We start from the raw sequence: 19,028 nt of genomic DNA, 5'->3' as shown, positions 1-19,028 counted from the left end.
TGACGCTCCAAGTGCCGCACTCGATACCGGAAAAGGAATGATAATATTTTTGCGCCTACTATCACTGCTTCTAACGCTGCAAATACTGCAGCAGCTGACCTTCCGAGTCTCGCACTTGATACCTCATATCGAATGATGATATTATTGCTGCAAATGTCGTAGTATGGAACGCTTCAAGTATCGTACCTAATACTTCACAAATAATGAGAATATTATCGTGTCTACTGTCGCTGATGTCAGTGCTGCAAATGTCACAGCACCTAACGCTCCATGTGTCGCACTTGATACCGCAAAACGGAAGATGATTTCAATGCATCTAGTGTGGTTCTCTTCAACGCTGTGAATGTCGCAGCAGTTCACGCTTCAAGTGTTGCACCTGATACAGCATAAACAATGATCATATTATCGCGTCTACTGTCGCTGGTTTCAACGCTGCAAATGTCGTAACCGCCGATGCTTCAAGGTTCGCACTTGATACTGCACATCGAATGATAGTATTATCGCGTCTACTAGTAGTAAATAATGAGAATATTATCGCTTCTACTGTTGCTGTCTTCAGCGCGACAAATGTCACAGCAGCTGACGCTTCAAGTGTTGCACTTGATACAGCACAAACAATGATCGTATTATCGCATCGACTGCCACTGGTTTCAACTCTACAAATGCCGCAGCAGCTGTTGCTTCAAATGTCACACTTGATACCGCAAACCGTATGACACTTGTTTCTGCAGATCGAATGATAGAAACGTGAGAGTTACTGTATTACTTGGAGCTGGAGATACCGTGATAGTGTCTTTGGCATTTTCAGCTATTGAGCAACTGAGACGATTGCCACTGCGATTGTTGCTGTGGTTTTTGTAGACCTAACCACTGCGGCAATCAAAGCAACTGCCACTACAATTTTTACTGCGCTATTTAATGCTATAACCACCGCGACAATTGCGGTGGCGGCCACCGCGATAGTTACTATGATACTTGTACCTACAGCCACTGCGACAGTGTGTGCGGAATCTTCGGCTACAGCCACCGTGACAATTCAGGCAATTGCCACTTCGATCGTTACTGTGACATTTTTAGATATAACCGTGATAGTTACTGTGGCACTTGTAACTGCAGCTCTCGCAAAAGTTTCTGTGGCACCTGCAGCGACAGCCACTGGGAAATTTCAAAAACTCCCGCGATTTTCGCGGAGGCATTGCATCATGAGGTCGCGCGGAATCCATAAACCTCTGTTATTTGCATTCATATTCTCTGTATTCCACCGTTAGCACCTTTTCATCAATCCCTCGTGAATCGATTCTGCTGTGTATACCAGTTTACAAACACGAGTGACTGCATATCGCTGTGATGAAACTAATAACATATGCACCGTAAGTCCTTGCAATTTCATTCTTTATTGTTGCTATGCTTTCGGGTATTCGGGTATTTGGTGCTTTTGCGAAATGATGTACAGAAAATCGCTCAATTATCGCCGAAATTTGACCGATTGGATTGGATTACGTGGTGCTCGAGGGTTTCTCGAAACAATCAAAAATCATCATCAATGCGTAAAAAGAGGATATTGAGGATGTTCATGCATTCTCTCAGGTCTAAATTTTTAGTTTTCAGTAATAATTATGTAAGTCCTCGGGCTGATGAAAAGCCATAATGGATGAGCACGAGAAACAAATAATGAAAATAGGGGATAATTGTTACAACGCTCGTGCCTTCTATTTAACCCTCCCCTCCCCTATTTCATTGTTTTCCAAGCAGTTATTCATTATGCAGAAATCTCTAGAGCGTCTAAAAAGGGCCATGATTTCACAATTTCTTCAAAAACAGAATCAACTTTTACAATTTTTATCCTTGCTGTTGTATCCAACATGTCAGTAGAATATAGTCAATAAAAAAAATCAGTATAATATACCAAAATTTAGAATTACTGTCGTTCACTCAGTTTTCAAAATAATAACAAAATTGTGATTCCATGGGATTTTCCAAAAAATTTTGTACAATGGACACCCCATTATAAATAATGTAATGACAATCATTCGTTGTTCATATTAGTCACTGAGCGCTCTATAGTTGATATGGTCCTTGACGCAAGAGCACCCAATAGCATGAAAGATGATGATTGAGGAAGTAAAGCGAAACGAAAAATTGACGGAAATACGGATATTTGTACTGACTATCGAATTTCCAAACTCGATAGGTGCAAATCCTGGCAGAGCCGGGAGCAGAGGTTATTTCATTCAACTTCTCGAATGAACAATTGGTTTCTAATGTTTTTCATGTTGAGTATGCATAGTATAGGGATCTCTAGAGTAGCCACTGATGGGAAGTGAATTAGCAATGGAGGTTAACTACTGGATGAATAAGAAATAAATAAAAGAATATTGAATTGAAGAGCGCTGGGAAAAAAATCCCGGATATATCATTGCGCTGAAAATGAATTCATTTTTCTGATTCCTAAAGAATTGGGTGCCAGTACCAGAAGTTTTGCTATGCGGTACACTAATTTTCCAGCGATGGAGAGTACAATCACATAGACAAGTCACTAAAATTCAAATAATAGAAACGATAACAGAATTTCCAAACTGTGAGCGTCTAAGCTATCAACAATACCAGCAGCGGAGCTAATCAGAATTGGCTCATCATGTAAACCATTGGGTTTAATTTCTTCTTTCTTTAAAAAAAAAAGTATCCATTACGAATCAATTTCAACATGATTCATTAGAATGATAGTTCTCAGAATATCTCAATGAAATGATTGACAAAGGCTTCAGATACGCTTAATTGAAGAAAGAGCCACAGCTGTTGGAGCTCGGAGTTTCTCGTTGTCTCAGTAAATGATTTGATCCACATGATTATCTTTGGAATATCTATTTATAGAGAAATATTCAGAGAGGGAAACGAAACTATGAATCCATTGATTCCGGATTTTTAATCGGAATCAAGGAAAATAAATGTGTTAATATCAGTGGCAGAGAATGGAGGACAAGCTGACGATAAATATACTGTAGGAGTGCATACTACTTTGGTATGCACTCCTACGAGTCACTAAGTGCGACCGCCCTGTGTCAAACCGACCTCTTGGTCAGAAGCATTCTACTACTCTTATCGATGACACAGTTGGTATTTCATGGAAATACTTACAAATAATATTTTATTTCGCCTCCTCTTCCAGTCGATCCATCGATGTGTCAACCGATAGGATCACCGGAAGGCTTATCAACAGGTTCTCTTAAGGATACATCCTCATTGCCCACAGAAGAAGTTTAAAATGCATTCACAGATTATTTTGGGGATGTCTTTCAGATAAAGAGGTGCAGAAGAATTCCTTAAAAATGTGATGTACTACAAGAAATATCTTTCCACATTCTACAATCGTATCGTATCGATTATCGAGCGATACTGAGACCCTGGAACGATTTCATTTATCATTCAAAAATCACACATTCGTATTTTTTGCCGCCATCAAGTGTCAGTGGTCTATGCAAATGAAAATGAATAATTGTCGCACAATTAACAGTAGTTTCAGTGTTATGTCCATATTTTAGGGCTTACGAGTAATGATAAAAACATTGAGATCTATAAATGCTGATGGTGACGATATAATCAGTCAACTTCTCCAATCAGGGAAATATTCATGATTTTTTTTATTCATTCGGTCGTCTGAAAATTTTTGCACGAAAGATACCACGTAGTAAACAATAAAATCGTTATCACTTGTTTGCAAAATGAATAACTATGAGTTTCACTGTTGGCTCTCATGGTGGGTAAAACCAACAGAATTGGTAATGAATTCAATTCTCAAGATATCCTCGAAATTATAACTCCATTAGGTTCTTCAGCGATTTCTGCACGATGGATAATGACACCCTGAGATGGATACTACCGCGATGGATAATAAACCCTGAGGTAATGAACGGAATCATGATCATTTCTTCGCTAAATTAATAGTTCAGATTTTCAACATGGGAACATTTTCCAATGTTTTCGTATTTTTCGACTATCGCTAGATCCGTTTGCAATGAATTCTTGGTAGTTTAAAATGAAAACATTGCTGTTCAAGAATGGCAGTAACTTATCTAATCTTCACGATCTTTCTGAAATTGTGATTTTATTGTATTCGAAAAAAAAAATGTCCAAACAATATTCTCTGCTGTAAACAATTGGATTATGGTCATTGGTTTGCTAACTTCAATATAATCATTCAATTTTTAGATTATCGATGGAATTTTCATTCTTTTGACGACCTGATCAATTGCACACAATAAATACCTGGCAGTGAACGATATAAACATAAATTTTCTGAGAAATCAGTAATTATGAGTTCGACTTTTAGTTCATTTCACGAGGAAGAGTTAAGACGTTGAAACTGATGCGATTCATTCAATTTTAATTAGTTTTTTAGATTCTTTGAAAGCTTTGGTACAATCAATACACTGTTCTAAGCAATAGAATCATCATCGTTCGGTTGATGAATTGATAGGGGAAAGTGAAAATAAATAAACAATCAAGACTCTAAAAAAGTGTTGATAAGTCGTTCCATTTTTGATGAAATGGATTATTTTTGCCATTCCATGGACACCATACTCGTTTTGTTCTTCAATGACACTAAACTGAGCTCAATTGATACTTTTTCCTGATTTATCAATATTATTGAAAAAGTTGAAAGTATCCATTGTACCTCTTTCTCCCCTAATTATGAATTCAACAGTTAAAGTTTTTTTTTTATGCCACATTGATGACGGTTATAATTGTTGATTACTGAACATCCATCGATCTTCAGTGATCATGTGCATTTCATTGAGCTAGGAAAGGAAGATCGGGTCTTGTAGGTGCTTGACTTTATCACCATAAAGAACAACAAAATCCGTGAAAATACGAATAACGCCAGTGGTGATGCCGGTGTTAATGATGAGTGTTACAGTGACGATCATGTTTGACCCGGCCTAAAAAAATGGAGATGAAACTCGGAATATTCAGCATTCCACTAGCATCAATTGCATTTACAACGCCGCTTACTTGGTATTCAACGGCAGTCTCTCCACTCTCTTGTGAAGGCCACTGAATTTCGGGTGGATTGTCTCGATATTGAATAAAGTCTCCGACGTCTCCTGCAGGAGGTTGGAATGAAGCTATATGAATCAAATACATGGAAATAAGCCGGGAAGTGAAACTCAGAAAACCATTAATTTATTCGTTTCGAATGGAGTGGAATCGAGTCCGATTTCAATATAATTTCCTATTTCCGTCTGAGTTTCCGTACCCCCAGACCCGTGCGCAGCTCAAACTTCTCGAATTTGTAAATTTTTTTTTTCTCATCTTCTTTCGATCAACGACCTCGATATGACGATATCCGCACACCATGAAAGATCCCGCACTTCAACGTCAGAAATTCTGTGTGAGATTCGGTTTGCAATGCGAAATTTTCGAATTGAATGGAGCATGTAAAAAAATGAATTGAAATAAAATTTTTGGTAGTTAATGGGAAATAAATGGAAATACTTGGCTGAAGGCCCTCGAGCTATAAACAGTTGCTAGAACACTTGCAACAAATTTCCTTAAAGATTACGAGAGAAACAAATGGAAATCGAATTTTTTATGTGAAATAATCTAAATTCTCCAAAGGTGAATTATCTGAATTATCGAAATCTTCAACTCTACGGTATCCATTCGCTTCTCCTTTTCTCCCCTACATTTTGACAATATCAGATGAAAGTAGATGATCAAAATAATAAAATTAATGTAGAAGAGGGGATGTTTCAGGATAAAACAGGATAAGTCGACTCCACAGGTGGTTGGATATTTTCTAATAAATGAAAAAGGTCGACAATAGGTGATAGTTTTCATTATCAACTTTTTATTCATCTTCCCATTGGTCGGTCATTTTCATCGATGTTCACAGAAGAATAGCTACATGAGACAACTTCAGGTAGTTAATGTTTGACATTAAGAGTGAGGGAAAGAAAATTGAAACGTGACAATGAGTTTATCGAATGTGTGGATAAAGTTAAGATTCGAAAATGATATGAAGGTCGCCTCACGCATCAGCGTAAGTTATTGCCTAGTTTCAATAATTGATCAACTGAAATTGACGTTTCATTTGTGATGAATGAATCAGGTTTTCAGATAGATGGGTGGGGTGAATGAAGTTACGGCTAGGTCTTCGATCACGTTTTTGGAGTATGCATGAAGCGCGAAGTGACTTCCAAGAGAGTATTCTGATTATTCCAAAATGTTGCGTGTGGATTATTCAAGTTAAGAGTGGAGGTAATGGGAATGGGAGGTTTCTCGACGGATTTCAGACTTCACTTTTTCACGTAACAATGGTTTTTTATCACCAATGATTTTTGATTAATTTAATTATTTCTCGGTGATAATGAATTTGTAGAAAATTTTTGAAGAGATTATTTTGATAAAAATTTCATGATGTACAAAAAATGACTTATGGATTTTAATCGTCGAATCACTAGTTCTTCAAATAAATGCATGAAATCTCTTCGAAACAGAGTTATTATGATAAACAATGTTCGCTCAATCAGAAATAATTAGTCTGGTTACTCCCCTCTCACGATGAACTAATAATTTTCATTTCACATAACGTATCGAGAAATAATTCATAAAATTTTGTTGACAATGTAGAAGCCAAGTTTGTGGACGGAAATTAGGGGAATTGAAACACTGCACAAATTATCACCATCATCATAAATATCAATTAATGAGTATGAAAGAAATTTACCCATTCTTTCCTGCGGTGAACTGGCAAAAAAATCTATTGCTTGGTATCGGGGATACACAGTTATTACTATTATTATTATTATTGATGTTTAATGGCTGCAGCGGTTTCGGACTAGTGTCTCACGGCCGTACACAGTTAATATACTGTACAGCGTGAAGGAACTGGAACGAGTGACTTGACCCGTCTGCACGGGCGTTCTTTTTAGTGCCTCACTCGCACCGTACGGACGCTCTATAGGTTGACTAGCGGTGCGTGAGAGAAAATCTCATAGCGCGTCTACTGACGGGTTAAGACAAGTGAACTGTGTCCCCACTACTCCGCGTTCGACAAATGAGCTGCGCTCTGCCCATGTGCTCCAATCTATGTTAGTGATTCCCCGAATTCTGATGATCAGGAGCTCTCCCCTTCCCTCGCCTGGTGTTTTCGTGTCATTCACTCAACGACAACAGTTCGAGGCACTGAATTTCGCAGGTTACATTCGCACTCGAGAAATCTTCTACAATTCATCATGGGTAAATTATAAAGAATAAAGTCTCATACTATTGTTTATGCTCAACAATTCAATTGATTCATCCGAATGGATTCTGTGATAATGTATCAATTGATTGATTGTTTAATAATACGAATCAATTTTATCGTTGAAGTTTTATTCTTATGTCTGTCTTAACGCCAACAATTTGTTATAGCAAATGTAGGAAGTTATAAAAGATCATTCCTACTGGAGGGCCACGCGGACAGCATGGAAACTGATTGGGGTAATTTTTATTCTCTGTTGGTTACGGCTGTCTCTGTCATCAGTCACATTTTTCCCTTCGTAGTGCTAGTGGTAAATGCCGGTGAAAAACGAGCGCACTGAGTCTATAAAAAATATTCTGATTTATTCGGTGGAATCGAACCACCTTAGCGTCACTTGTTACACTCTGTTAATTGTCACTTAAATTGATTCAAACTGTTCTGAATTTAACACTGGAGATTTTCTGAATAATATACTGAATAATAGGAGACTGTACTGAGAATTTAAATAGGAGATGTACTGATAAGTAACTGCTTCGAACGAGTGATGTACTGACGCCGTTCGAAGGTAAGACTAGTAGCTACTAAGAGCTCCTAAGGTGCGATACTGCTCTGTACAATTATCTGAGACTAACTAACGCTGAGATTCGGTGATTGACTAGGCCTGACCGTTGACCCGAGGTTTCCCGAAGATTTTCGTAAGTGGCCGATCTGTGGTCAACCATTGATGTACTGAATTTTAACTACGTTTCAAACAAGGTTCTTAAAAAGATTTCGCTCTCTCTTTCATTCAAAGATATTCTTCAAAAACTCAACTGGAGAACAAGTCGACTTGTTACTCTTTACCACTTCACTACTGAAATGTAAAGAAAATAAGACTCGATCATCTCAGTTTTAGTTGAAAAGAGGATTCATACAGTATAGTAGTTGCATATTAGTTACATATTAATTTGACGGTGAATTTGTCTAGCGACATTCTAGTTTTTCAGAATAGACGACTGATTTTTTCCGAATTTTGGGGTGTAAATGCCAAATGTTTTCATTAATTTCACGTCAGAGTAGTGAGAATCTATTTTGATGGACAATTAAAAATGTTGTGATTGCTCTAGTCAGCAGATCATGATGAGGCTGAGGAGCACAGGGTTCAAACCTGAGTTGGTGTTGTTCTTTTGAAGAACAAAAGTACTTTCCAGTGCTTTTTTTTTTCGTTTCAAATGACATTTGTGACAAAGTTTCACAAAAAAATGTACCAAAGTTTGTTATTTTTTGTGGAAATACAAAGCTCCTTCACTTTGATATGAAAATCATGAATATATGCGTCATCTACGCCATAAAAATAGTAACAACTGAGCAATTTCTCATTTGATCCAGGTTTTTTTTCTTCCAGGTTATGTCCCTGATAATGATATGGAAAATATCGACAGAAACATTCGCAAAATTCATCTAGAGATGTTGTTTGAAAAGAAACAACTGACGTTGGTTTGGCACAATGAATTGGAGATGATGGAAGCTGCTAAGAAACTTCAGAATGTTTTGGAAAAGGTTCAGAAAACGGTCAACGATTTGACTAAGGAGAATGCATGAGTTATGTGAATTACAATATCTCCAGCTTCTGTGTCTTGTCCTCTATAATCCATCTGGAAACTGCACGCTCATATGTTGAATAAATTTATCTCATAATCACCCAAATCTTGAATTTTCATTCCTAAATCTTCAGCGACATGTGTCAGGATATTTTCCAATGGACGTTAATTACTGATGAGTATAATTTTTTTGTGTATATTGCTCATTAGTTAATCACAAATGCTTAGTACATTTTTCTCACCATGATTCGTTCTTTCTCTTCGAAATTGAAGGGATATTCCATCAGATTTTACTTACACATTATCCGTATATAAGAGGGAGAAATTGATCAACTTGCGTCACGAGTTGGAGTCCAAGAAAGCTCATGAAGAAATAGATACAAACCCGTTAGACCAGTTTTTGGATTTTCATCAACTTTGCTCGAAGAACAGTAACTCAGTCGTAAAACGAACGGGAAATAATTTTATTTCATGGAAAAACAGCAAAAATCACAGATTTAAAATGATGAATCCGAAATAGTCCCGGGGTTCAATAAATGATATTCAATATTTAGGCCCGGATCGCAACTGAGGAGATTTGAAATCATTCTGTGGAACCGTACCAGAAATCACGATGATATGATTTATTATCGATGCTCCAAGTAATTCATGATTTCAGAGGATCAGAATAAATTCTTGATCCGCGGGTTATTTCATTGGCTCATCGGCGGAGATTACGCAATCTATTGCATAGTCGAGTTAGCACCTCCTGGAACTCGGATTTGCTCAGGTAATTATCACCAATCTCTGCGTCCATGTAGCCTGTTAGAAAAGTAATGATTATTCACCATATACACTATACACTAAGCGATTGATTTCATTATGGATCATATGATGTTGAGAAAAATGCATGAAAAACTGGTCTGTTATTTGACCAATGGACTATTCCATTATTTCTCGTTGCAACAATGTAATAGGCTATGCAGGTTTTTTTGAGCGCCCATCAAACTTCGTCAACGATCTTTCATGGAAAAAAACAATTGGTTACGACAGAAAGTTAAATCTGTCGGCTTCACTATGAATAGGCTCCATGAGGTATTCATCAACACGACGCAGATGTTCCACAATCATTTCATTCACCACGTATGAAAAACTTCTGGGATTATCGCATAAGATTTCCCATAAGAATTGCTCTAGGGTGATCCTACAGAAAATTCGTACATTTTCTATGAGAATTCCCTAAAAAGACCCATTTATAGGGCTTGGGATTTCCTATAGAAGAAGTTCTGTGAAGGATTCTCTATAGGATACAGGAATATTTTATAAGATCATTTTATATAAAGAATCCTTTATGAAAATCCTTCCATAGGAAATTCAAATTTTCATAACTCTTGGTTTCGAGGGCATTTCGATAGCAAATGTTTGCATTCTCCAAAGGATCACCCTTTAGGCAGTCCCATAAGAAATCTTATACAATGATCCTATAGAACTATTTATTTTGATAACTTCAATATTCCATGGTGAAATCTAACCAGTCAAAGTCTTGAGCAGTCGAACGTAAAAAGCCGAATCGGCTATATGTGGAAAAAGATAATAATAAAACTTCAATACTCACCCCTTACAGCATCAAATACAACTTTAGGAACTTTTTCTCGCTCTTTCCTTTTTCGAGAGCATCCTGATGGAGTCATTCTGATCAACATACTTTCCACCATCCTCACCCTCACTATCATTCGCGTGTGCTCTCTCATTATGATCATCATTTTTAGTGTTCCCCACATTACCCACACTACAATCACTGCTCTGAAGATCCTCAGCACCATCACAGTGAAGACCATTGTGAGCCTTATTTTCATGATAATATTGAATCCCGCCACTTTGATTGAGTTTTACATGGCTCTCACTATGATGATCATGATGAATCTCAGTATCACTACTCATGTTATCTCCATTTTGATGACTTTTGTTCTCATCGTCACAGTTCACTAGTGGTAGAATTAAGCAGCAACGTGGTCCAACCTTTATTCTCTCCAGGTACTGTTTATCATCTATTGAACGGAGAAATAGATGAAGATTTTAGTGGTTTAACTAGTGGAGGGGTGGAACAGATTTCCCAGGCTATCTCCCCTTTTTCTTTAAAAAATGCTTACAAAGATGACTTCGTCTCTCTTTGATTCAGAGTTATTGATCAAAATTTTATAATTAATTTTTAAAGTTATGTTGACTCATCTTTTTTACTCCTTCGCGACTGAATTGTAAACCAGCAAGTCTTATATTTTAGTATGATAGAAGAGAATATTCGTTTACCACACATTGCCAGTGCTTTTCCCCTGTATGATTTATCATCCTCTGAATAGCGAATCATGGTGTGGCGGCCAGTGAAATTGACTCCACTAGAGTTTTCAATAGTCATCTCCTTATGATGCCAAAAAACCAAGCAGTACATTTTATTTTGGGTGTTCACACTGTCACGTTCAATGGCAAAAACTAATTATTCAATGAAGAGCTCAATGTCTTGGAAAAAACAGAAATCTCCATGGAAATGTTGAAAAAATAAATGACACGACATTTGAGATTCAGCACATACTTCATTACTATACACAAAATACAAAACGAAAACGTATTTAAAGTGAGAACATGCTTTTCTTTTGAATTCAAAATTTGGGAATCCTCAATGTGATTATAAATATTCGTGATTTAAGAATATTCATTTAAAAAATTAAAAACTAATAATTTCATTTTAATTTCTCATTTCCAGTTCTCAATGCAATGAAATGGAAATTCTCGTATCGAGTATAATACGACATTGTTCAGAGAGTTGAATAAGGAGAAATTCCTACTCCAGGAAGATGAAATGAAAGAATTCTGTCCGGGTGCAAACTCATTCATTTTACTTTTCATCATTAGAACTTCATGTTTCGCCATTGAAAAAAAGGATAGTGAGATTTCCTTCCCTTGAAAAGAAAGGAAAATCCGACTTTCCGCCTTCGTCATGATCAAAATTTTTTGCTTCAAATGCAAGCCTAGTAACCAATGAATTCCACGATTCTCTCATTTATCCTGAAAATGATGAGAATGTCATGAAACATCGAAATATGATATTTTTCGAAAATGTCCGCATGGGTCTCCTTGGGTATGTGCGGAAAACGTATGGAGAATAGAATTGAAAAAAAAATTGTTAAATTTCGCAAAATTTCATTTTTTATGGCATTTCCAAAGTTGCTATGGAAGTTACAGAAATAGTGCACTGCCCAAGTAAAAGTACTCACTCATGGCATAAACAATTGGCTTTTGATGCTTCACTTCCGGGTACCCATTGTGGGAAAAAATATGGAGAATAGAATTGGAAAAAAAAATTGTAAAAATTGGCAAAATTCAATTTTATATGTTGTTTCCAAAGTTGCTGTTCAAGTTACAGAAATACAAAGGTGCGCAAGTGATATCATTCACTGATGGCATGAACAATTGGCTTTCCATGCTTCACTTCCGGGTATCCATTGTGGGAAAACGTATGAAGAATAGAATTGAAGAAAAAAAATGTCAAAATTTGCGAAATTCAATCTTTTATGGTATTTCCAAATTCGCTGTCCAAGTTACAGAAGTAGAAAGCCGCACGAGTGATAACACTTACTCATGGTATAAACAGTAGGCTTTTCTTGCATCACTTCCGGGTATCCATTGTGGGTAAAAGTATGAAGAATAGAATTGAAAAAAAAAATGTCAAAATTTGCGAAATTCAATCTTTTATGGTATTTCCAAATTCGCTGTCCAAGTTACAGAAGTAGAAAGCCGCACGAGTGATAACACATACTCATGGTTAAACAGTTGGCTTTTCTTGCTTCACTTCCGGGTATCCATTGTGGGAACGAGTATGAAGAATAGAATTGAAAAAAAAAATGTCAAAATTCGCAAAATTCAATTTTTTATGGTATTTTCAAAGTCGCTCTCCAAGTTACAGACATAGGAAGCCGCGCGAGTGGTATCACTCACTCATGGTATAAACAATTGGCTTTTCAGGCTCCACTTCCGGATATCCATTGCAGTGAAAAAGGGGGGAGAATAGAATTAAAGGAAACAATCGTAAAATTTCACAAAATTACATTTTTTTTGCATTTCCGAAGTCGCTATTCAAATTACAGAAATAGAAAGCTGCGCGAGTAATATCACTCATTCATGGTAGAAACAATTGGCTTTCTTGGATAAACTTTTGGGTATTGACTGTAAAAAAATGTGTGGAGAATAAAATAAAAAAAAATTGTCAAAATTTGCAAAATTCAATTTTCTATGGCAGTTTCAAACTTGCTATGCATGTTACAGTAATGATGGTATAAACAATTGGCTTTTCATGCTTTACTTCCGGATATCCATTGTAGGAAAAAGTGTGGAGAATTGATTTAAAAAAGCAGTTGTGGAATTCCGCAAAATTCCATTTTTCATGGGATTAGCCAGTCACACCCCCAAGTTTGTCGAATCCTCACTCGTTTTATGATCAATTGAGTTTTTAGTCTTCATTGCAGGGTGTCCTTTCCTTAAGAAAGAGCAGGGAATGGAATGAAAAAATACTAGTAGGGTTTTGTTGGTAGCTCGCTCACGTACCATCAACTTCTGTACCATCAACTTCCCGATTCGTTCCTCTCTCATTTCATGAAACTTTCTCAATATAGTTGCGTGTTAGCTTATTTCTCTTCATTCACGTTTCCGATTGTATGTGCCAAAATCCAGGGAATGAAACAGTAGATATGAAGGAGTACAATAGATAACAGATGTATGTAGTTAGTGAGAACTCATCCATTAAGCGATGGGAGTGAGAAACTGATAAACGGATAAGAGAAAAATGAAGTGGAAAATCCTGAAATGTACGTTAGTATTGTGGGAAAGTAACAGATATTTATCGATTAGTTACGATCAGCTCAGTATGAATCAACCGGATGAAGGAAGAGATGATAAAACGAGTGAATCAATAATCAATGGACGCAGGATTTATACATATTACAAAGAGGATTCCTTACATGGCGATTGGTTTTACTATCGATAAAAAAGAATGATAATCCTTAGATAGAATCATTAATTCAGTTCAGCTCATCTTCGTCACATAAAAAAAAACTGAACTATGAGAAAAATCTCATTCTTTAAAAAATTGGATTAGTCATTAATAGTCGACATTGAAAGCTTATTCTGTCTCGATCTCGTCATTTATCATGCAATTGACAGGTGCCATGCATTTATTCCCCAAATATCCCAATTCCCAGAGATTCTCTTCATCTCTAACCCTCAACATTCGGCAAAATAGAGTACACAACTATTAGAGCGCAAATCATCAGAGGTAAAACAAATTATTTCAGGAGTTGTTGGAAATGTCCACCACCTGCCTCAATGCAGAATTGTGCTCGTCTGACCAAACTCGACACTGCTCCCTGCACCATTTCTGGGGTAATGGTCCGTATCGCATTCCTCAGGCGTTCTGTCAACTCTTCTTGGGTATTGATTGGCTCTGCAGTATAAACTTTATCTTTCATGCCCCCACAAGAAATAATCCAGAGGATTTAGATCTGGGGATCTTGGAGGCCATGCCACTGTTCCTCCTCGTCCAATCCAACGTTCCGGGAATCTCTGATCGAGCAGGTTTCTGACTTGTACGGCATTGTGAGCTGGAGCACCATCGTGTTGGAACCACATTTGTCTTCTCAAGTTGAGTAGCACTCCAGCGCGAACCAGCTGACGATTGAGTTGCAGGCGAATCAGTTGTCGGTAGTCGATCGCATCGACGTTCGCCATAAATATGCATGGCCCAACCTGACATTAAATGAAATCAGTTGATAATTATTCGTTTAAATAATAATAATAAATAGTAAATGTCTTGGCAGAGATGACGTTCAATATTGGGTGGTGTATAATGTTTACTAACGATGCAAATATCTCGAGGATGAACGATTTTAGGGAAAAATGTTTAGAGAATTTTTTCGTAAATGAATTCATAAACTACAAAAAATATTTCTTGCCATGTTTTGATGAACCTGCTTGTTTCAAAGATATGTGCGGAAGAAGCTTTTTAAAAAATTTGAATTGAGTTAAAAGTACAATGTTAAACGTACAATGATTTATTATATTTCGACCACTACAATTTTTTTACTATTCTGTCAAATTCCAATCACGTCATATAACTCCTTAACTTAATGATAAATACATTAATGAGAGAAGGATACTATAACAAAAAAATTGAGAGCTATTGTAAATCTTGAAAAGTTTTTATGTGGAATGAGCACAAATACTTACAATTCGATGGCCAATAATGCCCATCCAAAGTGTCTTCTTGAATCTACGTTGAACGGTTCGATTTTGAACAACACATCGAGGATTCTCGTGAGCCCATTGGTGATTATTTCGTTGATTCCAATTTGAACAGCGACCAAATGTGGATTCATCGGTCCATAAAATGCGATTCAAAAACGGGGCATCGTTTTGATGTTGTTCCAGGACCCATCGACAAAAAACCAGTCTGTTCTCAGCATCTCCATGATGTAATTCTTGGACCCTCTTATAATTATAAGGGTGCATGCCATCTTCATGTACAATAGTCCAAACTTTTTTCTGTGTCATCCCCAAATTTCGTGCTACACGGCGTGTGGATGTTCCCGGATCGTCTTCAAAAGCTTCTAATACAGCCTCATCAATCGCAGGATCTCGGGCATTCCACCCACCAGCTTTTGCCCCTCTGTTTTGTGGTAATTCATTGCCAATTGTACAAAACCGATTGATAATTGCGAGGATACCAGCTACACTTGGACCTCGTTGATTTGGATGGCGCTCGACATAAACTTGTCGTGTACGATTAGCACTTGATCTACATTCACCATACAGGATTACGATTCGCGTGTACTCCTCCAAAGTGAATTCCATGCTGTCAATTTATACTTTATTATGATAAGATCTCAATTATCAATGACTGAAAAAATGGACATAACGAATCCCAAGCGACGTCTGTACTACCCAGTCACTCTCGGCACTGCCGAATAGACAACTGAAGATCGTTTTCGACCATCTTTCTACCCTTCTATTCTTTTGTTTTTCTAACACTCTTTTATTTTGACAAACAGAGTATGAGTTTGTTTGCATTGCAACCAATATGTCTACCAGACGTTGAATGGCCGTCATAAATTAATCTCGCTGTTGCGTTTTTATTCTAATACAATGTAATTTTTACCGGATTAGTAAAATTTGCAGGTTTTTCGAGAAAGATAAATTTTCCGGTAATTCTCAGTCAATTTTGACAGTGACCGTTCCGTAATTTTGCTAGATCTCCTACAATGTGCCGACCAGCACGAGAGATTACAAAAATTATCCAACAGAGAGTGGTAATTGTTACTGAACGAGTTTTAAAAATTCCGCAAATACAAATAATTTTTATGAGATTTACATCATGCCCCACGTTGACGTTTCAGAGAGTAAATTCTACTTGATTTTATCTGTAATTTTCGTTTAATATTTTTCTCCGTGCAAGTGTTTAAAAATCATCGGATATTTCCCGATGACTTTGTTGCATACAAATGAATGTGACAAAGTTCGCAGGTCGAACAATCGTGAGCGTGCAGCGTGAGGAATTTTAATGCGGGACTTGACACATTTGTTTGTATTCCAGAAAGTGGAAGGGAAATACCTGATCATTTTGAAGCTCGAGCGGTATTGTTCTGTTCATTAATTCTTATTAGATTCTGGTCAATGGAGTGACGTTCGATGTCTTTTGCTCAGCAATGCGCAGAGGTTTTATCATACTTTACCGATTTGAAACCATGCAAGTTGTGACACACGACGTGGAATGATGCCTTCCTATTGAAAAATCATTCATATACACCCTTTAAAAAAAAAACATTCCTGACTACCAAGGACTCAATCCGAGTCAAACAATTACTTTTGGGAAGTAAAACGAGTTTTCTAGGATTGAGTAAAATATTATACTCAGTGGGAGTCAAAAATCAACCGGGTCCCAGGTTTCTGCTCCAAGTCCGTGGAAACTGGGGACAAGTACACACTCTGCTTGTATGAAGTAAAAAAAAAACTTTTCAAATGTATCAAATTGGTACTTTTTCAAAGTAACGAAACGACTTTTCAAGAATATGAAAAATGCTAAAATCAAGTAATAATCGTACTCAAATCCCGTCCTCGAGGATTTCCTGGAGGAATTGATTCAAGATCAAACTAGGCGTGCGGCAGGTATACACAATATTGTTGGTCGCTCGCAAGCTCATTCCTATAGGTGGGTGCATTAGTAGTGGTGGATTTCGGTGGGTGTGACCCGTTGAGGGGGTCGCAATGACAACTTCCCGATTTTTTTGTCTTTATTATTAAAAAAAAGATTTTTCAAATCATGTTTTCCTGGAAATACTGGAGAACTACTGGAACATTTTTTTCCAGAATCTTTTGGGCTCTACGTTGAATTAAGATGCTTCGATTGCGTCATTGAAGACCTCGATCGCATCATCCACTGACGCGATATCGTTGAGCAAAATTTTCGGTCACAGACGTACACCTTCCCTCACACACACACACGAGGATGGAAAACATCATGATTTCAGAGAGATTCAATCAGAGGCGAGTAACGATGAGTCTATTATCATTATTGAACAACTACCGAGGGGCTGGGAACTCCAAGATCGAGTGACACCATGACTGGTAAATGCAGTCGATTACACTTGATTACGTTAGTGATTTCAATGATTTAATTGAAATCATGATTTCAGTGATTGCAAGCATGATTATCAGTGATTTCATGACTCACTATGATTTCATCGACTTCATCCAACTGAAATCGACGATTTCTGCATCATTGAAATCAGTGAAATCTTACAGAAACCATTTATTTGTGTACAGTCTCGATAGTAATGTCTGGTTCCGACCGAGGAACGTGGTGGGCGCTGAAGCCCCGACTTGGAACGGAGATTCTCAAAGGAGTGTACATGTGTTCCACAAAAAAAATAATAATAATCATGATTTCACTGTGTGGAGGTAATTTGAGATTCGGAGGTCAGTCACAGGCATATAGTGATTTCTTTGATTCCACATGATTTCATTGATTGCAAATGATTTCATTGTGACTTCAAAAAATGACTTCACGGTTGGAAATCATAAGATTTCAATGATTCCAATGACGCCGGTGATTTCATTGATTTCAAGCGTGACTGCAAAATGATTTTAGTGGCAAGTGACACCATGATTGCAGAAGTTCCCAGCCCCTCGACAACTACGGATTGATTAAGATGAACATGATAATATTATTATGAATACTGATGACGAGGATTTCATATTCTTTTCATATTCTCATTATAATGAATGACGAATCTGATTTTAATGGGGATGAGCCTAATGGGGATGATGTCGTTGACAATTCCAATAATCATGATCTTCTCATTTTAAACAACGAGGATCATGATTTCAACGAGAAGGGAGCTACTGAAGGAGATGTTGCTGATTCTGTTTCTGAAGATGATGTCCGCATCCCGCTAAACGAAGATCAGGGTTCTGATGAGCATAAAGGTACGGAACGGGTTATGAACATCAAGAACGATGGTCATCAACTAGGCAGGAGTGACGATGCTGCAAATCCTAGACCCTGGAATCGAGTAGAAATTATGACTGGCACGGGTGTGCTCATAGGTAAATGAGACCTTGAAGAGATTCTAGGGGAAGAGATGTTGATAAGAATGACTCGAATAGGACGTCATCAAAAAGATGAAGTGCGAGAGAAAGATTCAATTGAAGCTGTGAGAGGCAAGTGATGGACAATATTAAATGTCACCCACACGAAGCCTGGATCAAGGGAGTGATTCCGAACTTCACGTGATGTGAGCACCGTTCGTGCGAACAACAATTCTGGTTCATGACTGGCCAATTGAGTTTCGTTGATATCACATACGTGTCAATCCACCAATCATAAACCGGAATCGTCACGTGCCCCTACGATACTCGGTGAAATTCGCAATCGACTTCCAAGTTGATCTTGAGCGAAGCCAACAGACATCATTTTTGTTTTGAACAAAAATGTTCTGAGAACTGATTTCCAATTTTCATTAAATGAAAAAAAAAACGAAGAAAAAAAAGTTGTGTGCGTGGAAACCACGCACGACGGAAGTGAAACTTCGCGCCTATTAGTAGCATAGCCTTCCATATTTTATAAGTATAGGATGCAGGGATATGCGTCAGAGTGGTGTCGCCGCCGAGTCAGACTCCCCTGT

The sequence above is a fragment of the Diachasma alloeum genome, unplaced genomic scaffold (genome assembly GCF_001412515.2).
Source record: "Diachasma alloeum isolate Michigan unplaced genomic scaffold, Dall2.0 Dall_scaffold_01436, whole genome shotgun sequence".
In the NCBI taxonomy this organism is placed as follows: Eukaryota; Metazoa; Arthropoda; class Insecta; order Hymenoptera; family Braconidae; genus Diachasma; species Diachasma alloeum.
The sequence above is the reverse complement of the archived record's forward strand: the minus strand, read 5'-3'. Positions refer to the sequence as shown.